At 37.1% G+C, this 21,961-nt stretch overlaps 1 protein-coding gene across 2 annotated transcripts in view; it reads left to right on the top strand.

The window, feature by feature from the left end:
* TENM1 (teneurin transmembrane protein 1) overlaps positions 1 to 21,961 on the top strand; it is an 834,650-nt gene that overhangs the window by 234,288 nt on the left and 578,401 nt on the right. The window contains exon 1 of one of the 2 annotated variants that reach the window (XM_048318358.1): positions 4,040 to 4,094. The exons of the other annotated variant lie outside the window; for it this stretch is intronic. The gene's annotated coding sequence lies outside the window, so the exon portion shown is untranslated. Of the gene's footprint in view, positions 1 to 4,039; positions 4,095 to 21,961 lie in introns of those variants that run through there. 2 annotated transcript variants of the gene reach the window in all.

Below are 21,961 nucleotides of genomic sequence, written 5' to 3'. Positions count from 1 at the left end.
CCATGTGTGGCTTGCTTTCCAGTGAAGTTCCTGTAAAACACTGTCTTTAGATTTGCTGTGCTGTAATTCAGTCTGTTACCTGGTTTTGACTTTTGTCATATTAAAGGTAGTTGTGATATGTCGTTTGGAAGTGCAACATGTCTTGCAATGGATAAGCTTGTTAACGAATAAAGGGAGAAATTGCAAGGGGAGGGGAGCGGTGATGAGGGCAGAGGTGGGGCTGCCTATTTCCCTGTCCTGCTGCCCCAGCAGGAGTGAGCTGCTTAAGTCTACACAAGTTCAAGGCATTAATGATGGCTTAGCAAAGCAGAGCACACTGGCAGCTGATGTGATTTGGCAGCTGATGTGTGACATGAATCAGAACTGTTTCCCCCATCCCTGCTTCTCTGTGTTGCAGCCAGAGTGGGGTGATCCAAGTCCCAGGCTGCAGCTTTCTCCTGTTCCCACACAGTTACGTGTGGTGTTCAGCACTCCCAGACCTCAGGAACACCAAATTCTGTGTGATGCATAAAAAACACATAACAGCATCTCGTGTTCTTTGCTTTGTGTCCTTTGAAGACAATCCTTGTTTCTGAGTGCAGATCCCAGACAAGCACAGGCTGGCCAGACCCATGTACATCTGAAGCACCGTTGACTGCATATTTTAGGTGTTGATACTCTGGCTCAAAGAGGAGCTGTGTGTGAGCTTGAACAGCAGACTAGTAAGAGTAACTCAGGTAGTCCAGGAAAGCTGTGGCTGCCCCATCCCTGGAAGTGCTCAGGGCCAGTTTGGATGTGGATTTGAGCAATGTGGTCTAGTGAAAGGTGTCTGTGCCCATGGCAGGAGATCGAAATGTGATGATCTTTAAGGTCCCTCCCAACCATTCTATGATTCTGTGATGGCAGTCCTGCATGTCCTGTTAGAAAATATTATTAGTCAATTTGTTTAAAGGCTTTACTGCTGCTAACAGTCAATACTTCTAAAACCCACCTCTGCTGTTAATGTAATTGACTTATTTTTTAAATACTTACTTGCCTTTAGTAAATACATTAAACAACTTTTCTAATGACCATTTTGCTATCTCAGATCTTGCTGAGGATAAGCTGCCTTTTATCTTTGCCTTTCAAGAAATAACCTTACCCGAAAACTTCTCTGGATTCAAAGCATGGATTTTATGTGGTGATTCCAGGACATGGCCCATGTATAGGTGGCTTTAATAACTATAGAGCAATGCTTACTTTTCTGGGCAAATCCCTTCAGGGAGTCTATGGGTCACCAAGACTGGGTATTTAGGAGAAAAGAAAGCATTGATTTTGTGCCGTAGTTGACGTTTGCCTTGTTTTTGGAGCTTTAGCCTAACCTAAGTGCAATGAGTGGAGGAATTTAATGCCTTTGGTTCTAGTAGGACTTAATGGTTTAGAGTTTACAAGTTCAGTTTCTTGTACAATATCCCCATTGACTTACACTGAGAGATCAGAATGATTTACAGTCACTGCTGGACTTTAGAATGATTCCCAGAAGTCTAAGCCTGGTAGTACTTCAATAAGCCACTGTAATAAGATATTTTATTGTTATGGCTTTGAATGTCCTGCAGTGTACGGTAATTCAGATATAAAATAATTAGGAGCAATTAAAGACCATTATAGTAAGGATTACTTTGTGCTAATGACAGACTGTTAGACTGGAGCAAAAATACTTCTAAAGTCATTCAGGGAACATGATACCTAGTCAAGGTGGGAAAAGGAGCACATGTCTGAGATTTGAGTGGGAAGAAGCCTAAATAGATGAGGACTTGTTCTTTCACCACGTTCTCCTTTTCTTTAAGTATCCCCCAAATTCCAATATATCTTATAATTAAACATTTTGTTCATTAAAGATATTCATTAAACTACAACAATAATGTACAACTTTACTTCATGAAAGGGTATTTCTAAACCCATAAGAAGAAAAGATACGTTTTGTGTTTAGCTGCTGATTTTTGATAGCAGTGTTTTATTAAATGTATTAAAATCAATAATGCTGATTTTCCAACTCTGTCAGTGAAACATTTTTAGTAAAATAGATATTTTATTTACTTCTAAATAAAATTCAGCAACCCTCAGGAGTCTGTCATGAGAGAAGGCATTCAGCTTAGACTACTTGAGAAATATGTATCACAGATATTCTAAGTCTTGAACACTTAGGATTACCACAGCCACTTCTAATTTATATTATGTTTGAAAAAAATACATTGTATTGGTGATGTAACAACAGCCCTTGTGTGGAAGAAACCCTCTAAAATTCTGAAATTCTAAAGTGCCCTCTGACCTGTACTACTGTTTTATCCAAAAGCAGAGTAGGACACAAGAGCTGGCTAAACATGAGAAGCTTGTTATAAATTTGATAAACTGTTATTTTAGTTTATGCACAGCTGAATAAGATTTGCCTATCGAGTTACAGAAGTACTACATGTCTAATAGTAGTAGAACATCTCTGATAGAGTTACACAACTGCTGTTTCTTCCCCAAGAGCCCCAAAAAAGTACAGATTGTGCCCAGTATCTGAAAGCTTTCTTTCAGTCCACTTCAAATTCTTGTACTCACTGCTGGTCACTGCAGTGCTTGTAACTCATTCCTGCCTCTTTCTTGTTTGAAGAGAAGCCTGTATAGAAATAAACAACCATGAACAAAGGTAAAATGGGTAAAAATTTCTTTAGGTACAACTGTGCATGTAAGATATTCCATGTCAGGCAGTTGTCCTTCTGAGAGCTATGGCTCTGTCTCTCACAGCAGATTACTCTGCAAGAAGCCACTCATAAAGTTCTCCAAATAAGTGATTTTCTCTTTTATAGGTAAACATGAAAATAAGTGGTTTTGCAAATATCCAGCAGGAGACTTGTACAAACGTTAGAGCATCCAACTGCTTTAATACAGCACCGTTTAAAAGAATTCAGTTTTACCAAGCTGAGTGCAAACAGCATTGCCAGATCCTCACCTCCAGTGATGCTGGAGGAAAATACAGCTTTTAAAACATAAACATTGGAAACTAAGGGATAATATTTGTGCATCCATGAAGAATGCAAATGTTAACACAGTTTTTATGTGAAGCATAAAGACAAGCATATAACTTAAATATTGCTCTTTATGTGAAAATAAGCAATTCTGTGTGTGATTTCTTTCTAGCTGTCTTAAAATAAAGTCATTGTTTCTCCTCTGAAAAGTTTTTAAAACAAAAATGATAAAATTTAATCCCTGCAAATGGGCTGTAATTGCAAATTTTAGCAAAACTTGTGAGGAGGACCTAAGTATGGAATTCTCTCTGGGATCTTTTACAGTCTCAAAAGTAAGAACGCGTTTCCAATGCTGTTTGTTATATGAATGGCTAAATCCTATGGAATAAAATCCTTTCTGTATCCATATTTTCTAAGCTGAAAGACCTTGACAGAAAATGGTAAATTTATAACCTTACAGAATCTATTATTTAGGGTGTAGTGATGTGAGACAGCCAGTGCAAGAAATGTTACTAAAGTTGTAAAAATAAGTAAGAAAGTTGTGTGCATTAAAAATGTACAGCAATGGAGAATATTTCCTAAACTTCTTAGTGATGCTCCATTTATCTAATTTTGGGCACTACTGCAAAAGGTATATCTGCTGCAAAGTCCTGTACATCCTCATATCTATTCAGAATTTACCATGATCTCCTGGAAAGGAACAACAGAGTCACTATTTAAGGATCTGAGCATAATAAAACTTACACTGAGGTGAAAAGAATCAGTTTTTCTAGTTCTACGGATGAAAGGAAGTGAAGCATTATCTTATTGAGTTAAAAGGCAGTACATGTAAACCATTTAAATTGCCACTATGCCAACCACAAAAGCTCTGTCTTTAGATCATGATATCAGTATCCAATTCCTACAGTAATTCTTCAGGCAATCACTGTTCTCAGAAAATCCTTCCCTTATTTTGTAAAGAGTCATGAGTCTGGAAGCTGATTTTTTTTTTCCCTTTAGCTGAAGAAATGGGAACTGGAAACAAATACTTCATTCACTGTTGTTCCAGGCAAGAGCATGAGTGCTTATTGCTATAATCACAGCTAAGAAGAGACTGAAAAAGATGAAGGAATCTCTTTAGATCTGGTAAACTTTATATCCTCAATTAGATTTTGACTTCTCTAACTTTGTTTATATGCAAAAGAAATTCTGTTTTTCTTTACTTTTTATTAATTTCATAATGAAGGGAAAAATCTCTTTTCAAATAAGAGATTTTTAAATTATTAACCAAACATCATACTATATTTACTTAGTTAATTGGATACCTACTTGTATTAGCATCTTTTCTATATTAGATTGCTTTACAGTGTTAAAAGCAAGGCAAAATAAGCTTTGAAAAACCTATTCTTAAATTGATAACTGCAGGGTCTCTAGTGAAACTCTCCAGGTTCTTCTGGCTTACACTTGATTTGCTTTAATAAGGGTTATGGGGAATGAAAAACTATTGAAACCGCATTTTAAAAAGCCTGGCAACAGGCAGGTAGAAAAGACTTAGAATTACTATTTTTCATTACTGAGGGCCCCTCAGGACTGCACTGGAAAGAATCCTGTCTGCCCCAGATAAGAGTCTCCCAGCAGTTTAATGTGCCAATCAGTTGCGCTCAGCAGCCCGGAATCATCATATTGCAGCTATTGAATAGTTCCAGACCATATGCTCAGAAGGATGGGAAATGTGGTGTGTGTCACACTTCCAAAGAATGATGATGAAGAGCATTAATATGCTGATGAAGAAGGAAAAGAAAAAAAGAGAGAGAGAAATCTTGAAGAAGCAAACCCACCTGTGTTACCGAGCCTGACAGATATGCTGTACTAACTCTTCTATTTCATATATAATTATAAGTTTGAGTTACCAGGAGGCCTACATTACACTGAATTACTTGGTATCTTCCTTTCTCCTCCTCTGCCAAAATGTTCTCTCTTTTGATTTTTAGACAGAAAAGAGTTAAATCAGTATCCAAATATCAACAAAAGATGCAGTGAGCGTTTTATCCAGCTGGCAGCTGGAAATTATTTGTGTGCATTTGGGGTCTAATTACTGTACAACAACTGAGTGATGGACCAAGTATGGCTCCATTCATATTAAATAACACACTGGGAGCTTGAAGGAGGAATGATAACAAGGGTTCTGAGAAAATGGGAGAGCAGTAAGAAAATGCATTTTCATATAGATTTTATCCTTTCTAAAACTGTCACAGTGACATAATCACATAATATATGGATAGTGGATGGGCAAACAAAAAACAGGTCACAAGGAGCTGATCTTGTAGCCAGCTTTTTCTGGGTGCCTAACAGTGGTCTTTAATGTGCAAAACTGTAGAGCAAATTAGGAGTTGGTATAAGCAGATGAAATTCCAGCAACTTCTATATTTACCGCAGACAATCTTTACATCTCCCCAATTTTTTATAAATTCTACTAGCATGTATACAGGAGGAGCAGAAATGCAATATGGGAAGAATTCCAGATTAGTTGTTTAAAACAACAGAACAAAACATCAAGGAATGGCCGTGCAAATGAGATCTCTCTATCAATAAAAACAAACATGCCCTTTGAGGAAACAGGGAATTCTAAGTAACCCAGAAGATAATTTTTAGTTGAAGCTAGCCATACCAATGCCTTAAAGATATGTATGTATTCAATGATCTTCTCTGATATCATTGCAGCAATAATTTTTCATAACATAGATATAGATGCACTAAATTTGCCAGGATTGTGAGGTATAATGGCTGGTACAGTGTGCTTTTCTAAAGAGCACTGAAATCAAATTCACAGATTCAGACAGCTTTTAAGAACTGAGTTGTCTGCAGGCTGAATAGATGTCTTAGTTTGGGAGGATGCTCTCATTTTCCTTTGTCACTGTAACAAAAGTCACTGATTAACAATGCATTCAATTGTTATGAGATAAATTACAGAATTTTTCACATTTATTCTTTTTTATGTCATCCTTTTGGCTTTCTGATTACTCATGAATTTTCCTTAGTATTCGTCTCTATTCCCAAATAAAAATTAATGTTATATATTTTGTTTCAGTTCATATAAAGTTAAGTTCCAGCCTAGTGGAACTAAATGAATATTGGCTCTGATTGTGTAGAGAAGAGTACAGATTATAATTTTTTAAATATAACATCTTAATATGAGGCAGATTCTTTCAAAGTATGGTTTATGATTATTAGGGTTGGTTATGGTTCATAAAGAAGATGCCCAATTGCCGATTTGGGATCAAAACTTGCACCAAAAGCCTACAAAAGAATAAACTTAATGTGTTTTGGCTTTGGTTTTCTTGCTCTTCTGAACTGTGCTTGTACTGGTCAAGAAAGACAGTCGAGGGTGGCCATTCTGTTCCTTAAGATTTACAGTACTGTTGGTAGACCTTACTTAACTTCAGTGATCAGCTAGATGTGGGTTTGTTTTTGTGGATTTTATGTACAAGCATAACTGTTCTGTATTACACTGAGGACGTTGTTGCCATTGGTGTCACTGAGGAAATATTTTGTCTTTCCCACTTCATGTTTTCCTCAGTTTATGATAATATATTCTCAATTTGTATGGGGTGAAGGTGTCAACAATTATGAGTGACAGGTATGGAAATCAAGCAACAGAGTATTCTACTTTAGACAGTTAAAAAAAAACCATGAAAAAGTAGCTTTTGTGCCTTTAACTTATTCTGCAGTATTTACTTTTCTACTCAATTCCTTGCTTTCAGTTCTTTTCAGGTTTCCAAACTGTAGTTTACTCTTGCATTCTCTCTGCTGTACTAGCAAATTCCCATTTCAAACCAGTGAACAAACCAACTTACTAATTTCTAAATGGTTGTGTGTCTCCTGTAGGTCTATGTGATGGACTCACCTGCCTTTCATGACCTATACTTTCCAACATCTTTCCATCTCATCAGGTACCTCTCAGAGATGTGAAATACCTAGTTTGAAAAAATCAGATGTTTCATCACTCAACATATGTTTGTTTTTCTTGCCAGAGCTGGTACATATGAACGTGAAATTTCAGGGTGCAGTTCTCAGAATCCCGTCACCATGATGGTGAACCCACTGTGTCATTTTGAGGTTGCAGCTTGCTGCTTGGTGCTCACTTCTGCAGAATCAGTTTGGTTTGACAGAGAGTGATATTATATCAAAATGCCTGGACTTCAATCTGTGTTTGACCATGTAACTTGTAGTAAATTTTCTTACCTTCCTTGACACTTGTTCATTGCAATCAAACAAAATCTTGCCTTTATCTGGAGCAAACATAAATATTATATTTGCTGTAGTTAGTTATTTAAGACAGAAAAGTATTAAGCTGGTTAACAATAAGTGGAAGCTATGCAGGTACCTTGTGTGCTGAAAGCTTTTTCAGGAGAAACTATTAAATGCACTGAATTCCACATCTGATCAATATAAAAAGTAGTCTGGCTGTTGCTGGACCTGGCAAACATTTTCATCAGATTTGGCTTCAATCTGTAGTGAGCCATGTTTACAGAACTAATTTCTAAGTGCTTCTCTTATCAAAGGAAATTTTTATTCTTTTTGATAAAAAATTACAATCTCCTGAACTGCATTATTTAAAATTGAAATAGAAAGCTATTTTCTTTCAGCTCCTTTGAAAACTCCCTAAGAACCTTTCCTTGAATAAAATATATTCTCTTTGATTCGAACAGGCCTGCTTTCCGCACTTAATGAAGTATCACTGTAACACTACAGGTTTTAATTCTTTTTCCATTATCACCTTAACTCTAATTCTACCAGAGCTTCCTATGTGACTGATTCCTTTGTTCAGAATGTGGCTTCCTCTCAAACAAAGAAGCTGAAGCAGAATTTTTGAATTTATGGCACACTTTTTAAAAAACCAGCTGCATCGCATAGCCCCAGGTAACAGCTACTGAGCAGGGATGCAGGTACCAGACACACACAGAGCCACGTGTGGGATCCCTTAGGGGTTACATTTGTGCCTTCCTGTTCAGCTGAGCCAGAGCTGTCACTAAATTCTGGGGCCAAGAATAGCAGAAGGACCTCTATATCCCCTCTGAGTTACAGAGCAGCTCGTTGTGTTCACCCTGTGCACTGCACAGCTGCAGGAATGGCAGACATGGGGCTGCAGATGTAAGGCAGAGAAACAGCAGTTCAAGGGACCAGCTCTGCTCCAATCAAAATTTCCAGATGTCACTGCTTGTTCCCTTTTGGTTCAAAATCAATCTGTTTGAATCTTAAAATTGCAGCATTCTGCCTTCCTTGCCCCTCAGCTCCTATTCTTGCTGCCTGTATCTCATTGCAGTAGTCCATCTTCAGAGCGCTTGCTCTCACTTTTGACTTTACAGGGAATGTGGCCTGGCAAAAGACCAGTCATGCCTTTCTGCCATTTCCTCCTTCAGCTTTATTTCATCAGAGTCAGAAGTAAGTGTGATTATAGTAAGTGCAGTTATTGATATATTTTCTTCATTTTGAGATTGGACGATCTAATTTGGCAGCTTTTGAAGTGTGTTGCCTAGCTCAGATGGGAAACATTTTGTAGAAGTGATGAGGTTTGTGTTTGAATGTGCTGATGAAGTAACAAATAAATGAACAAAATTCAAACTGTTCTCATTTCTAGGTGGTTCATTATTTAGCCAGAGAATTGAAAGACTGCATATTAGAGTTTTATTTTGTTTGTTTTGATGTTACTCTGTGTCAGTCTAGGTTAGGGTTACTTTGTGAGTGTGAAATGCGACATTAAAAGACATTGGTGGACTATATTGCAAATTTTTTTCTTCATAAAAAGAGTAGCAAGTGGGGTCATTCCTCTGTTTACTTAGTTCTGATATTGTATGACTTTTTACATTTTCTTCCTTCATGTACATGGGAAGGATTGTGGCCAACACAGTGACCAGAACATTAGTGTTCAGTGATATGGGTTCCACAATCATTCTGATTTGGAAATGAGGACTATCAAAGCAGCAGTTTAGTTCCTGAACAGAATTACCTATTCGTCCACTGAGTTATGTAACTCCGGTGTTTTAGTTACACCGGAGCTTTCTGTAATGTTGTGCTTATTCTTTATTCTTTTGAATACAGAGTCATATCGATTTAGATAAAATTTTGGAGGAAAACAAGGCTTCAGGGAGAGATCACTGTGATATGCATCAACAGAGTGCTAAATATATGGAAGTTTTTTGCAAGATGCAGTGAAAAGCTGCACTGTTGCCTACTCTTCTCCTCCAAGTTCTAGCTGCTTACATGCTTTCTTCCTTCAGGAGATAAGCAGGATACTTTTGCTTAGTCTGAGCTGCTCATTCTCTTAAATAATTTGATCAGTGCTGAATCAAACTGCATGCTAGGGGTACACAAGTTCTGCATCCCATTGCCAGCATTTCAGCCATTTTTTCAGCTCCTTGACCAAGAGACAGGCAGGTGTTTGCAACGTCTGGCAAAGCGGATAATGGAATGGGCCTCCTTAGACTCTGCAAAACTGCTGTGTGAAATGTTAATGGTGTTGTGTGGCACAGCTTGTGCATGTGGGCAGAAGGGGGAGTGCAGGCATTATCAAAGATAAATTTGTTTTAGCATATTTGGTATTGTTTCAAAAACATTTATCCCTCACAAATAAGTTGCATATGGATGAAGTTCTGCTGTGCTGTTGATGGTTTATATCATGGTGTACATATTTCTTCACTCTGCTCAACACTACACCTGATAGAAGTGTATTAAGCAAAGTGACTTTGTTCTGTCTTTCTTCTTAGAGAGATACATAGACTATGATAGAGGTTATTTGTTTCTAGATAACATTGTGTTTGTATGTTTGATATGAAAGTCAGTGTGAATAGATGTGCTCCATTCTTGGAACAAAAAGTAAAGAGATTTGTCTCCCCAAGCTGAGATTGAGTTCCTCAGTCCTGGAGCACCCTGAGAGTACTTTGATGGGAGATGTTTAACCCTAAAGAAGATCCCATGGAGTAAGAGGAGCAAACTCATCACTAGGCTTCATCTTTATGGCCATCAAATGCCCTGAGTCCAAGCCATCAGGCACTGATAGTAAGGACTGTGTGAAACTTCAGGGTTAGCTGAATATCTGTGAGAAACAACTTTAGATGGAAAAGTCTTTGTTTCTCTGCATCAGTGTTATTGAGGAAGGACAGGTGACATTTTGGACAGCTGGAGTGTAAAAGCTATGGTAACAGAAGTTTTATTTTGACCAAATCACCAATGGGTGAAATGAAGTTGTTCAATTAATCTTTCATAATTTGGTCTGTGCTTAATTTGGTGTCCCTCGTGTTGTCTGCTGACATCAGAAATGGATCATTCTGTTACATGTGCATTCACCACTGTGCTACAACCTGTGTACGTAGACATGCACACCCTTAAGTAATCTGGTGTGCTAGTTTTGTTTGGTTATATTTGGGATTATTAGTTTGGTTTTAATGCTTTTAGTGAGGGCTTGGGGTTTTTTTCCCCACAGATTCTGACCTATGGATTTTTTTTTTTTTTTTTTTTTTTTAAACAGGAGTAATGATGATGCAAACAGTTAGGATTGCCTTGTTTAATAGAAGATGCCTATTGTATAGCAGCTTAGTCAGATTAATTCAGTCCAACCTCCAGCTGAAAGGACGAGCTTTAATTAACATATCTCAGGTTCTGCTGAAGAGGAGAAACAAATGAGGGTCAGCAAAATTTCTTTACAGTTCAAAAATTTTAAAACATTATTATCTGCCTTGAAATTATTAAGTATCCTGTTATGCATTTACCCTGAAGTGGATTTGTAAACATGCTTTGTATAACTTATGTAAATACTATGACATGATAAAATGTGATTTCAAAGATAAACTTGGTCTTAAATGTTCCTAGTTTAGGTAACCTTAGCCAGACAAACCCTGTCTTTCAGGTAATGTCACTCTTTTGATGAAGCTCAAGGCAGAGCTGTAGGAGGAGAGCTGTAGGTAGGAACATAATATGTATGAAATGATCAAATACATAGCTTACACTATAAAATATAAAGCTATATAAAATATAGCTTACACTATAAAACAGTGTAAAACCCAAATGGTATTTTTAAGTCCTCTTGCTCTGGGATTTCTGAATGTAATTCCCTACGTTTTCACCAAGATAAAAATATGGTCTGTGGATTACTCTAATTAAGCAATATTAGATACAGTTTAAATCTATTTTGCAGATATGTTTAATTTTAATAAATATCACCATTCAGTTTCCAGATATGTTTTGTGTCTAGAATCTAATAAATCTAGCTTGCTGAGCTTGTTGGAGGGTTCAGCAGCCTGGTAATTTTCCATTCTGTGTCCTGGGTTTTTTGTAAGTTCTGTTTTTGAAATATTTAAGTAGCAGGCTAGAGGAGATAAAGGCCAAATATTGAGAAGCTGTAGAGCATTGAGATAACATTCAGTAAAAATGGCCAAGATACCATCATTTAGATGCCCCACTGCAGCAAGAAATATTTTTTATTTCAGTATAATACTGACATTTTTGTTATGAACATTTACTCTTTCTTTTGGAAAGGCTCAGTATATAGCATGGTTTTTTTAGGCTGCTTGAACATGGGCAGGCCAATTAGCAATGATTGCTAAACCAGGACACCTGTGGCTGACTTCAGCCTCTAGAATTGAATTGCTTCAGGCTGGGCACAAGTGAGGCAGAGCTGCTGGGGGGAGCAGCTGGTGGGGATGAGTCAACATCCACCCTAGGAGTGCCTCAGGAATGTTGTTTCCTGCTGGCTCTGGGCTGGGCCCAGTGCCCATCTGTGGCTGGAGAACATCCAGCGTGCTCCTGCAGCTTCACCCAGGGAGGGTTCAGCTCTCCTGCCCGGAGTCTGCCCTCGGGATAATGACGCTGGTGGAGCTGGGGAAACTGGGAGGTCCCAAACCTGGCTTGAGCTCTTTGTTCCTACCCCAGCCAGAAGGCTTGTGCTCCAAAGAGAGTAAAATTGAACCCTTTTTGGCTTCTGTGACAGACATTGCATGAGGACAGAGAAAACTGATTTTTACAGGGTTTAGCTCCTGGAGTTTAGGTTTTGTAATAATTAGTTTTCTGGTTTGTTTTATGGAATTTCTATTTCCATTTAAAATAGGAGCAAGAGGTATTTTGGGGGCACTTTCCTGTGATGGCTTTGCTTCTAAGGTTAAGAGCCATATTAGAGATGTAGGACAATTAGCAGGGGAATGAACTTGAGATAGTGGATTTGAGTCAACAATTGAGCAAATATAATGGAGGAAAAAAATTACTGTGTGTTCTTCTTGCCTGTATTTAAAATGTTGAGTACAGAAATACATCACGTGTGTGTGTTTTCCTGCTCAGTATTCTTTTTCCAAGGCACTATAATCTGAATGGGTCAGCATATTTAAGCTTTTAGCTAATATAGTTTAAATTTTGACATTTAAGTTACCACTGATCCAGATGCCAAAACCTTACACTGACCTTCCCCTGAGTGAATCAAAACATTTAGTGTGACTCAAGATAACACTTAGAAATGTAGAAATAGTGTAATTTGCTATAACATATTTCTATATGGAATCAAAAACTTTCACCTGCCATCTGGTGGAAAAAAAATGAAAAGCTACAATATGTGAATCTCCTAACTAAAGATTACACCTGTTTTCTACTTGCTAGTAGTATAGAAATGTGCAGTTCTAGTTCTGTACAGAGGAGATTTTACACTTATGTTCCTGACTTCTTTCCTGTGTATGTATGCTACAAGAATAAGAAGGTTTTGGTCCTTTTTTTCTTCCATATCAATATGGTAAAAGACTAATTGGGTTTACCATTTCTTCATATTTGCTTGAATATAAACCATCTACCCTTCATGGTCAGAGCATGCAAGTAGGAAATAAAACAAGGCAGATATGATAGGAAAACATAAAAATGTATTGATTAAACCCTCTGGGAGCTTTGGTTCTACAGTAATATTCAATCACATGTCACCTGAAGTACACTAAATAAGTTCTAAAAGTTTTTAATATTCCATATCACCAAATAAATCACAGAAGAAATCACTGGCTGCAGCAGTTCTCTCTTAATCAGGAATATCACTATAATGAGGGCTATATTCTTTCATTAGAATTATAGTTTTGAAAATAGGGTAGGAAAAAGTTCTTAACTTTGCTCTTAGGAGAAAAATTTCACTTAAGACTGGGAAGTTTGTACTGCTGCCTACGTGTAGTTAAGTTTTAAGTATGCCTTTTGGTAAGAAACAAGTAGCTGCCAGCTTTTAATTGTGACAGTCCCGCAGCGGGGTCGACAGTGTTGTGTGCATTTGAGCTGGGTTCTCCTTGGGTACTTGTGCTAGTAAACGTTCCAGTTAAGGAAGCAATTCTACTTTCATGCTGGACAAGAGAAAACAAGCAATAAAGCAGTGAGATTAACTTTCATGTTTTTACTTGAATCTGTAGCTCTGACAACTTTGAGAATAAAACTCCTTTACTACAAACTGACTGAGGAAATAGAGTCTGAATATCTAAGAGATAACAAATGTGAATCAACACAAATTTTTTTCACCCATTTCAGTATGCCAGCCTCTTCATAGTCTAAAGTAACTACAGTGGCAGAATTTAATTAGGGTTTATCCATAATCGGGAGTAATAAGCAATGTTGAATTTATGGTGGGTCAACTACCCACATTAATTTGTTACGTGGAAAAATCTGAAGCTGATTAGTTTTAAAGGCTTTCCTTTCGGGCACTAGAGTGTCCATGTGGGAGCTCAGTAGAAATACCAAATACATGCTAGATACACAATATACTCAATAGTCTTCTGAAGAAAAAAAAATCTCCCTATGAGCCTTTGGCCTTCAGAACATATTTATACCGAGCTATTCCATGTCCTCTGAGAGATGGAAATGTCCACAGTCTATATTGAGCTGAATACTTGTGTAAAGATTTTATTCTTTAAGGTTTTGGTATAGTTCTAGGCAATATTAAAAAGTTTGAGAGTTTTACCTGCCCCTTAGGTTTTGTTCTAGTACAAAGGGGATTCATTTTGGAGGATATAATAGGTCTTAAGCTTGTCAGTCTGCACTATTTATTAAACCATTAAACTGTTTTCAAGTTGTTTAATAAATAAATGATGACATTTTAAAATGTCATCAGGAGTCAATGAAATCTTCCAGACTCAGAAATTATGTAAGCTCTAAACATGCTTGGTTCTGATTTGTCCAAAATAGAAGTAAGGTGCCTGTGCACCTTTTGAAGATGCAGGTTAATGATCCAGGATTAGCCCTAGTTACATTTTGTGTAGCTTAATTTTTCTTGCACTGTAATTCATTATTTCAAATAACCTCACATCAGTCATTGCAAACACCATTAACAGGAAAAAAATCAACAAAAAAACCCCCTAAGCCAGCAAAGATGAGTGATAGGAAATGTAACACCAGGTTAATTCAGCAGATTTAGAGAGGCAAATAATGCCTGAGCTTGGAAATGGATTTGTCTTTGTATCACTCCCAAAACAATGAGAAATTAATGGAAATGGAAGTTTGTAGAATACATTCTTCTCCTCCTTCAACCTATTACAGTCTGCAACGTTGATGCAGTAAATTACTGATCTAAATGTTTGGCTTTTCCAAAGATCACTACCTTTTACCTGAAAGGGATTATTCATCTAATTTTAATTTGATTGTCTTTAGTCATCAGGATCACTTCATATTGCAAGTTATCTGTACTGTATAACAGTTTCTTGTTTGCAATGAGCTTGCGTATTTAGGAAAGGTTTCATGGAGACTTGCTGCTGTTTAAAATGTTGTTACCACTTCTGTTTCCTTCTCCAGGCCCATTAAATAGCCATTAATTTGTAACATTGTTTCACAGCTGATATCTTGCAATGTATTTTTCTCATTAAATATAGTATAAAAATGAAACATTGGAATGCTATAATGCCTTTTTCACTCTTTTGTTGTCTGTCTGAGCATGTTGGTGTTGTGCATTTAAATAATTAATTTTCTTTTTCAAGACCTAGTGATGATATTCTTTGCAGCTGATATTTCCATGTGAAAATTCAATTATTTTTGTAGCTCTGAAAGGTGTGGGGTGCATAATAACTTTGGTAATTAACCCGGTGTTTGGCAGTATATTGAAAGTGGGGTTTAAGGATTACAATTCAATTGCTTTTTGTTGCAGTCTGTGTTTGCAGTCTTACAGCTGACTGGCATTTTTTTGTTTGGTTAGTTATTGTTTTGCTAGGGGTCCTGAAGAATCTTAAATATAGTGCCAGTCTTCCATAACTGAAAAACAAGAGTTTGGTATAGTCCTAGTTTTGCTAAAATAATTAATGAATGTGCAGGGCGTAAATGCTAAATAGCATAATTATAATATTAAATAAATATTTAGTACAGGAAATGACACAAAAAACTAGGTTTGACCTACCTTCATGCAGTTACCTGCTAGATCTGGGAGCAAAAATGATTAAATATGGCATTGAGGGATTTATTAACTAAAACTATATGGTCTGTGAGTGAAGGGGAATATTAGAAGCAGCTGCTGTTTCAAATAAGTATCAGGTACAAAAATATGTTTGGGGAGCTGTGGATAAGTGTAAAATATAAGAAAATTGACTGAAATCCAGTTAGGTAATGAGATTGGCATTTCCTCATGGCACACTGAGGAAATCAGGGAAAATCCACAGGCCTACTACTGAAATCAGGGAAAATCCACAGGCCTCGTTGTCTAAATAAGGAGCAGTACTTCCTTTGGATGTACAATAGTAGGATCTTCATAAAGCCAGTAGTCTGGTAATTCCTGAAATGTCTTATGATTTTAATGGAAAATTGTGAATGCCCTTGAATGGTCACTATACCTAAGTTTTGTGGTCAGACTGTTCCTGTTAACTGAAATAAGCCATACCATAGTGGTACCTTCTCAATTACCTGGAAAAGGTGCTTTCCTTCCTATCCCTAATCCCAAAGATGCTCTACCCCACCTGTTCTCAAACACTTAAGAAAAATCCTAGTCCAGAAGCACCACAGTTTCTTTTCTGTCGATAGATCTCTGCTGTTCATTGGACAACACTCTCAGGCACCTGGTGTAATTCTTCAGCCATTGATGATGGCTATGAAGAACATGCAGAATGTGCCTAAACATTCTTGTTTCTCCTGAATTTTGTAATATGAACTAATTTTTGTAAGAAGCAACTGATGTTCACCTTGGAAGTGAATTTTAAACTAGGAGTGCAAACATTCTCTCCAACTCCTTGTAGATCAGGCTTTCAGTAGGATGTGTTTTATTTCACCCATTCTTCAACATTAGGTTAAACTGCAGAGATCTTAGCTGATGTATAATGTGGATTTGATATTGTAGTGATCTGTAATTCCTGCATATTTATGTTGGATCTTTGCAAAAGAGAGCAAGAGAAGCTTGATCGTTCTGCTGAGTTGCGTGCAAGACAGTTAATGGCTAAACAAACACTTTACTTCTAAGTCTGTTCTTACCTTTTTCCAGATATAAAGTCCATAGATGTTCCAAAGTGTCAGCTTTCTAGGAGGAAAAGAGGACTTTTTACCTTAATAACCCCTGAATCTTTAGAAAACTCTTCGGAGAAACATACAATACTCTTCATTCACAGAAATTAATGACCTAGCACTCCAATTCTCAATGGTGCTCCTGGGCACAGGAAAGCATTTATGTATTTACTTTCACATTAATGTAGGATAAGTCATTTTCAGCCTCACTGGGACAGTCTAAATACTCCTTATTTTATTAGAAAATGACTATTCTCAACATGTCAGGGAACATGTAACTGACAGTTATAGATAGCACATATATCACCCTCAGTGAGGGAATAGCAAACGTAATTATAAACATGTTATAAAAAATGAAAATTATGTCAGAAATAATACTTGTTTACATTCCCTAGATGTTTGCTATTATACTCTGTTTGACAGCTTGGCATTTTCTTATATTTACTTCTGAAATACAATTTTGTTTTTCCTAAAAAAAATAGTTTTCTTTTTAATTTCCCTTTTTTTTTCGTTTTTTGGGGGATGGAGAGTGGAATGGTATGGGTTATTAGGGAGCTTATGTAGGAGCTAGAGAAGCAGATATGGCCATGTAAAAGCAGTTATAAAACAGTTCAAAATATAAAGAAACGGCAGATATTTCTTATTTGAATGAATAAGACAGATTCAATTACAAAAATTATAAATGAAATTAATATCTATGGGTCCAGCAGAAAAAAAGCAACACAAAGCATAGAAAGTGGAAACCAGTACCTTAAAAAGTACTTTTATTCAATATTTTCAGAACTTATTAAAGGCAAAAATGGCACCTAATACTTCCAATAATAACACATGCTGTGACTGGTGACTTACCTGAATGCTCTTATTTGTTTTGCTCTCAAATAAGTGAGCATTACTGAAGAATTTTTTTTTTCCTTTTTACTGAGGAAAATAGAACAAACAGAAACTTGTGATTTTCCCACTGGAATCTTAGTTCAAGAAGATCAGTGTGGTTTACAAGATACTAAACTTGTTTCAGCAGATATTTTTCCCCCATAACTGTTCAGGTAAAGGTAAAGGTTACTACAAGTTCATGTTTAGGAGCCTCACACAAACAAGACCCCCTACATCCGTATGAGATAGATCTACTTTATTTCTTTCATGTTCCAAGCTGTGAAGTTGGAAACAGGGTATAATTGTTTTGCTGAGGACAATAAAGAGCCAGGAGGAGCCAGGCTCGGAACATAGTTCAGGTGAACAATTAAGATCAGTGATCATCTTTCCAGAGCCTGTGGCCAGAGTTTCACACCAGGGCTATGGGCTCTACTGACCTCCCTGGGCAATAGGACAGATGTTCAGGACACAAGTTGCCTTAGCAGTTGGGCTGTGCGGGAGAAATGCAATTTCATTGTTATTCCTACAGTGTTGTGAGAGGACCTTCCATTTGCTATTGTCAGATGAAGGCATTTCTCTACCTCTGAAATAAAATGGTCAAAGGATATTTGAAATGAGCCAGTTATATGCAATTTATTAGTGCAAGCCAAAACTGCCTTTCCTTAATTTGTCTTTTTCCTTGGACATGAACCTATAGCCTATGCAGATTCCAACTTGCTTACAATTCAGGTAACTTCTAAAATGGAAGAATAAGCCTCTTAACAAGATTGAATTTGCTATTGTGCAAGTTGCAAGCTGAACAAACAGAGATTGGGCAAATTTCTGTTCATTCATGTGCCTCTTTTAAAAAACAAATACCAGTTTAATATAAATGGAAATGAGGGCAATGTTAGTGTGGACGTAAATCTTGATCTATTGTAACCTAATAATGAAAGCCATACTGTTCAGAGTCTAGATAAATGAAATAAAGTCATAGGGTACTTTGGGTTTTTTTAATAAGCATAAGAATCATCACTTTTAACTTAGATTTGTCTCCTTTTATTTGCTCACTGTGATTTTGGACAAAGGCATTATTTATGGAAAACCAGTTATTTGTCTCAAAAGAAAAGCACAACACCCTATTATACATGATGTGTAGTTGTTTCTGGTAAAAGGTAAAAATAATGTGGCTAGATATTTAAAAAGAAAGTTTCCTGGCTGACTTCATAAACTTTAATATTTATATAACCTTTAAGCAGTCAAGAGACTATGCCTAATGACAGTCAACTAACAGCTTGACCTTTATTGAATGGAAGAATGGTAGCACACTTACAGGAGTTTCATTTCAACAGCAACCTAATGTTGAATTTCTTTGGGCTATTAATGTACAGTGAGCACACTGAAATTCATCTGGAGCCTGTAAATGTATTATTTCCATTAAATAAGTCCTGCACAACTAAAGAATAGAGGATTTAAAAAGCAATCACCTTCAGATTTGGTAATTTTATTTTGATGATCTTGTTACAAATTAAATGTGAAATATCTCAACTTCTAAAAAATATTAGAAGGGGTACATATGCAAATTGGATATTACCATATCCCAAATCTTTATGTTAATCAGCAGTGCAGTAATTTGTATGTGTATGCAAAGCCTAAACACTGTGTTATTTTTTCCCTGACTTTTATAGAGGAATTAATCATACTATCATAGCGGTTTGAAATAATTATAAAAGTGAGCTTGAAAGATTAAGATTAAACACTCTCAAAACGCTTAACTGAGATGTTTTCCTCAAACATACAGTAGAAGGACAAATAATACTGGAATGTCACTGCATCCTTTTGTGATGATTTAGAACATAGTAAAGCAATTATTTCCAGTAGGAGGTTAGTTTTAAATAGCTACTGCTAATTTAGGACAGTAGGACATAGACACACATCAAGATCTCTTAGTTTACTTGATCAAAATGTCAAGAATGTGGTTGTGAGGTGCAAGGAGACAGTTACAGGAACCGTTTGCTCAGTTTGGTTTGGTGGTTGGTTATTTTGGTCTTGTTTGTGTTGCTTTTTTGCACACGGTTTGAGAGAAAGTCTCTGAAGTTACAGAGAAAGGTCTAAAGTATGTGAGAAGTCCTTATTTAATATTCTTGGTCAAGATGACATGGGCACATCCCCTGGGAACACAAAGACCTGTAAAGTATTTCCGTATGTTTGGATGCAATGTCAGAGTAAATTAATGAAAATGAAATATTGCAGGAATGCTGATGCAGCTGTGCTGTTCAGAACAGAAAATTCAGCCTTGTTACACAGACTCCTCGAGTGTTGTTCAAGTCTTCCTGGGCATGGTTACAACAGAACAGTACAGAGCAGGTCAAGCCCTTTGCAGTGAAAGCCTAAATAATCTGAAACTCTCCACTTTGGAGGGAAGGAAAGCTGAGAACACTATAGAATAGAGGTCTACAAAACTGCAGAGGAGTTTGGTAAGCTGAATACAGAACAGCTGTTGATTCCAGTAATAGAAGAACTCCAGATACTCAACGATGCCAGTAAGAGAACAGCATAAAGCAGATGGGGGGGACACAAGGGATAGATCGCATTAGTGACTCTGGCACCAGGAACTTGGTGCTCCAGGAGGCTGTGGAGGCAGACAGCATCAGCAAGTTCAAAAACCAAGCTCAGTTTGTGGACTGGATTCCAGGGATTATTCCTGTTGGTCCTTTTCTGTTCTTGGTATCCAAGACAGACTCCTGGGCCAGGTAGACAAATGCTCTGACTCAGAACATTTTTTACTCTTGCATATTCCTTTAGTGTGACAATGAAGATAAAGAAGAGGTTTCTTGCCATCTAGAAGAACTTAATTTAAAATAATGCTCATAGTAAGTCTCCATTAAGTCACTGAAAAAAATACTTCAGCTGATTTATAAAAGAACTGTTAGAAAACTAATTTTTGAATGGACAGTACTTTTCAGTCTTGAGGCTGGTAACTATTCTAAAGGAAACTGATCTCTCTTGAATTTAACTGACTGGAGTACCTTTATAATACATCACACATTCTCTAGTTTTCATTTTGGGGAATAAAATGTCACCAAGAAGCCATAATCACATAATCTTCTGAAATCGTGGATTTCCAAGAGAATAAGCCTCTTATGTAAGTAGGGACCCTTGGAAATGGAACATTGCCATCTATTTACTGCTGTGACTTCTGCTGAGAAGCACATCCACAGCCCCCAAGTAAGCGTATTCCTGGTTCTGGAGGTCGTGTGGGGAATTTTGGCTAAGCCACCTACCAGTCATTTTGGAATTGTATCTGCAGGTGCCTCAAGCCTCTTGCTCTCACTGAGAAACAGGAGAAGCTAAACATCAGCAGTAGGTTGCCTGCTGAAAGTACAGCAGTCTGCTGAAACAAGCTGAATGTACAGTGTTTCTGCTTCTTTCTTTAATTCCAAAACTGCTTTCCCAGGTTGCATTTGGCTTTCACATAAATTAAATCTTAGCAGAGAGCCCTTTGAGCAGCCTGCAGGAAAGGTATCACTACGTGACCTGAAATGGGCCTAACTTGGCTTCAGAAAGATGCTCTGACACTTTAACATGAGGAACTTTAACAAAGTTAATGCTTCAAATTATTGTTTTATTGCATCATGTCATGCTACTGCCTTCCTATAGTTTAAAATATTTAATAAATCAGAAGGCCAAGACAAAAGAATACACATTGCTTTTGCAATTGAGCTTTCATTACTTTGGCTTGCACCTCTAGGCCTCAAACATATAACTAATGTGCACAGTTTAAATGTATATACTGAAGAAGTTCAGAATTTAAATTACTGTAAAAGTAGCTTACTGTTTTTTCACACCTTAGTTTAACTTGGGTGTCTTTAATTTATAGGGTTTTCAATTCATGGCTATATTAATACCTACAGTACCTTCAATCAGCCTTTGAAGACTCATCAACAACTGTAATTGTAGTCCAAGATTAAAATCCCATGTTTCCCTGTAGGGAAATGCAGCTAGAGCTCCTTAAACTTTCTCCATTGCCTGGAGGATAACTGGTCACATATTTCTGATGCAGTCCTTCCCTACCTGTGGACCTGAACATATCTGTTGCTTGCCATACTCTTCATTGCAGAGATGAGATCTGAGTCCTGGAGTCAAGCACTTGGCTTTACTCCTCCTCAATATGCTTATTTAAATGAACCAGAGGTTAGTTCATTTTAAAGGCATGAAGAAGAATTATTAAGGAGCTGATTAAGTCAATTACGCTGCTTAGGGAATCCTTTTTGCTGTGTTGTTGTTAGCCAGGAACCTTAATAGAACAATTAGGATTAATTAAAATCAGCCTGATTGATTAGGATATATAAACCTGCATGTGAGCTGTAGTTGTGTGGTTGTGTTTGTGCAGTCTGTGAAGGGGAGGCAGTGGATGCTGAGGTTTGTGTTTCTGCAATTATCTGTGTGCAGATAGGAGCCGTTTGCTTTGAAGGGGCAGTTGGTTTTGACAGGGATGATTCCACGTCAGGGAATTAAATTTTCTGCATCTCCCTATTGGGATTAACAGGACATGAGACTGAACAAAGAAACAGCAAATGGATTTTGCTGTATATATGTGTAAAATGACATGGGGGTAGGGAATCAATCCTGATTTTGCCTGTCATTTAAACTCACCATGATCACTCGGGGCCAAGGAGCAATGATGG

The sequence above is a fragment of the Corvus hawaiiensis genome, chromosome 14, assembly GCF_020740725.1.
Source record: "Corvus hawaiiensis isolate bCorHaw1 chromosome 14, bCorHaw1.pri.cur, whole genome shotgun sequence".
Lineage (NCBI taxonomy): Eukaryota > Metazoa > Chordata > Aves > Passeriformes > Corvidae > Corvus > Corvus hawaiiensis.
The sequence above is the reverse complement of the archived record's forward strand: the minus strand, read 5'-3'. Positions and strand labels throughout refer to the sequence as shown.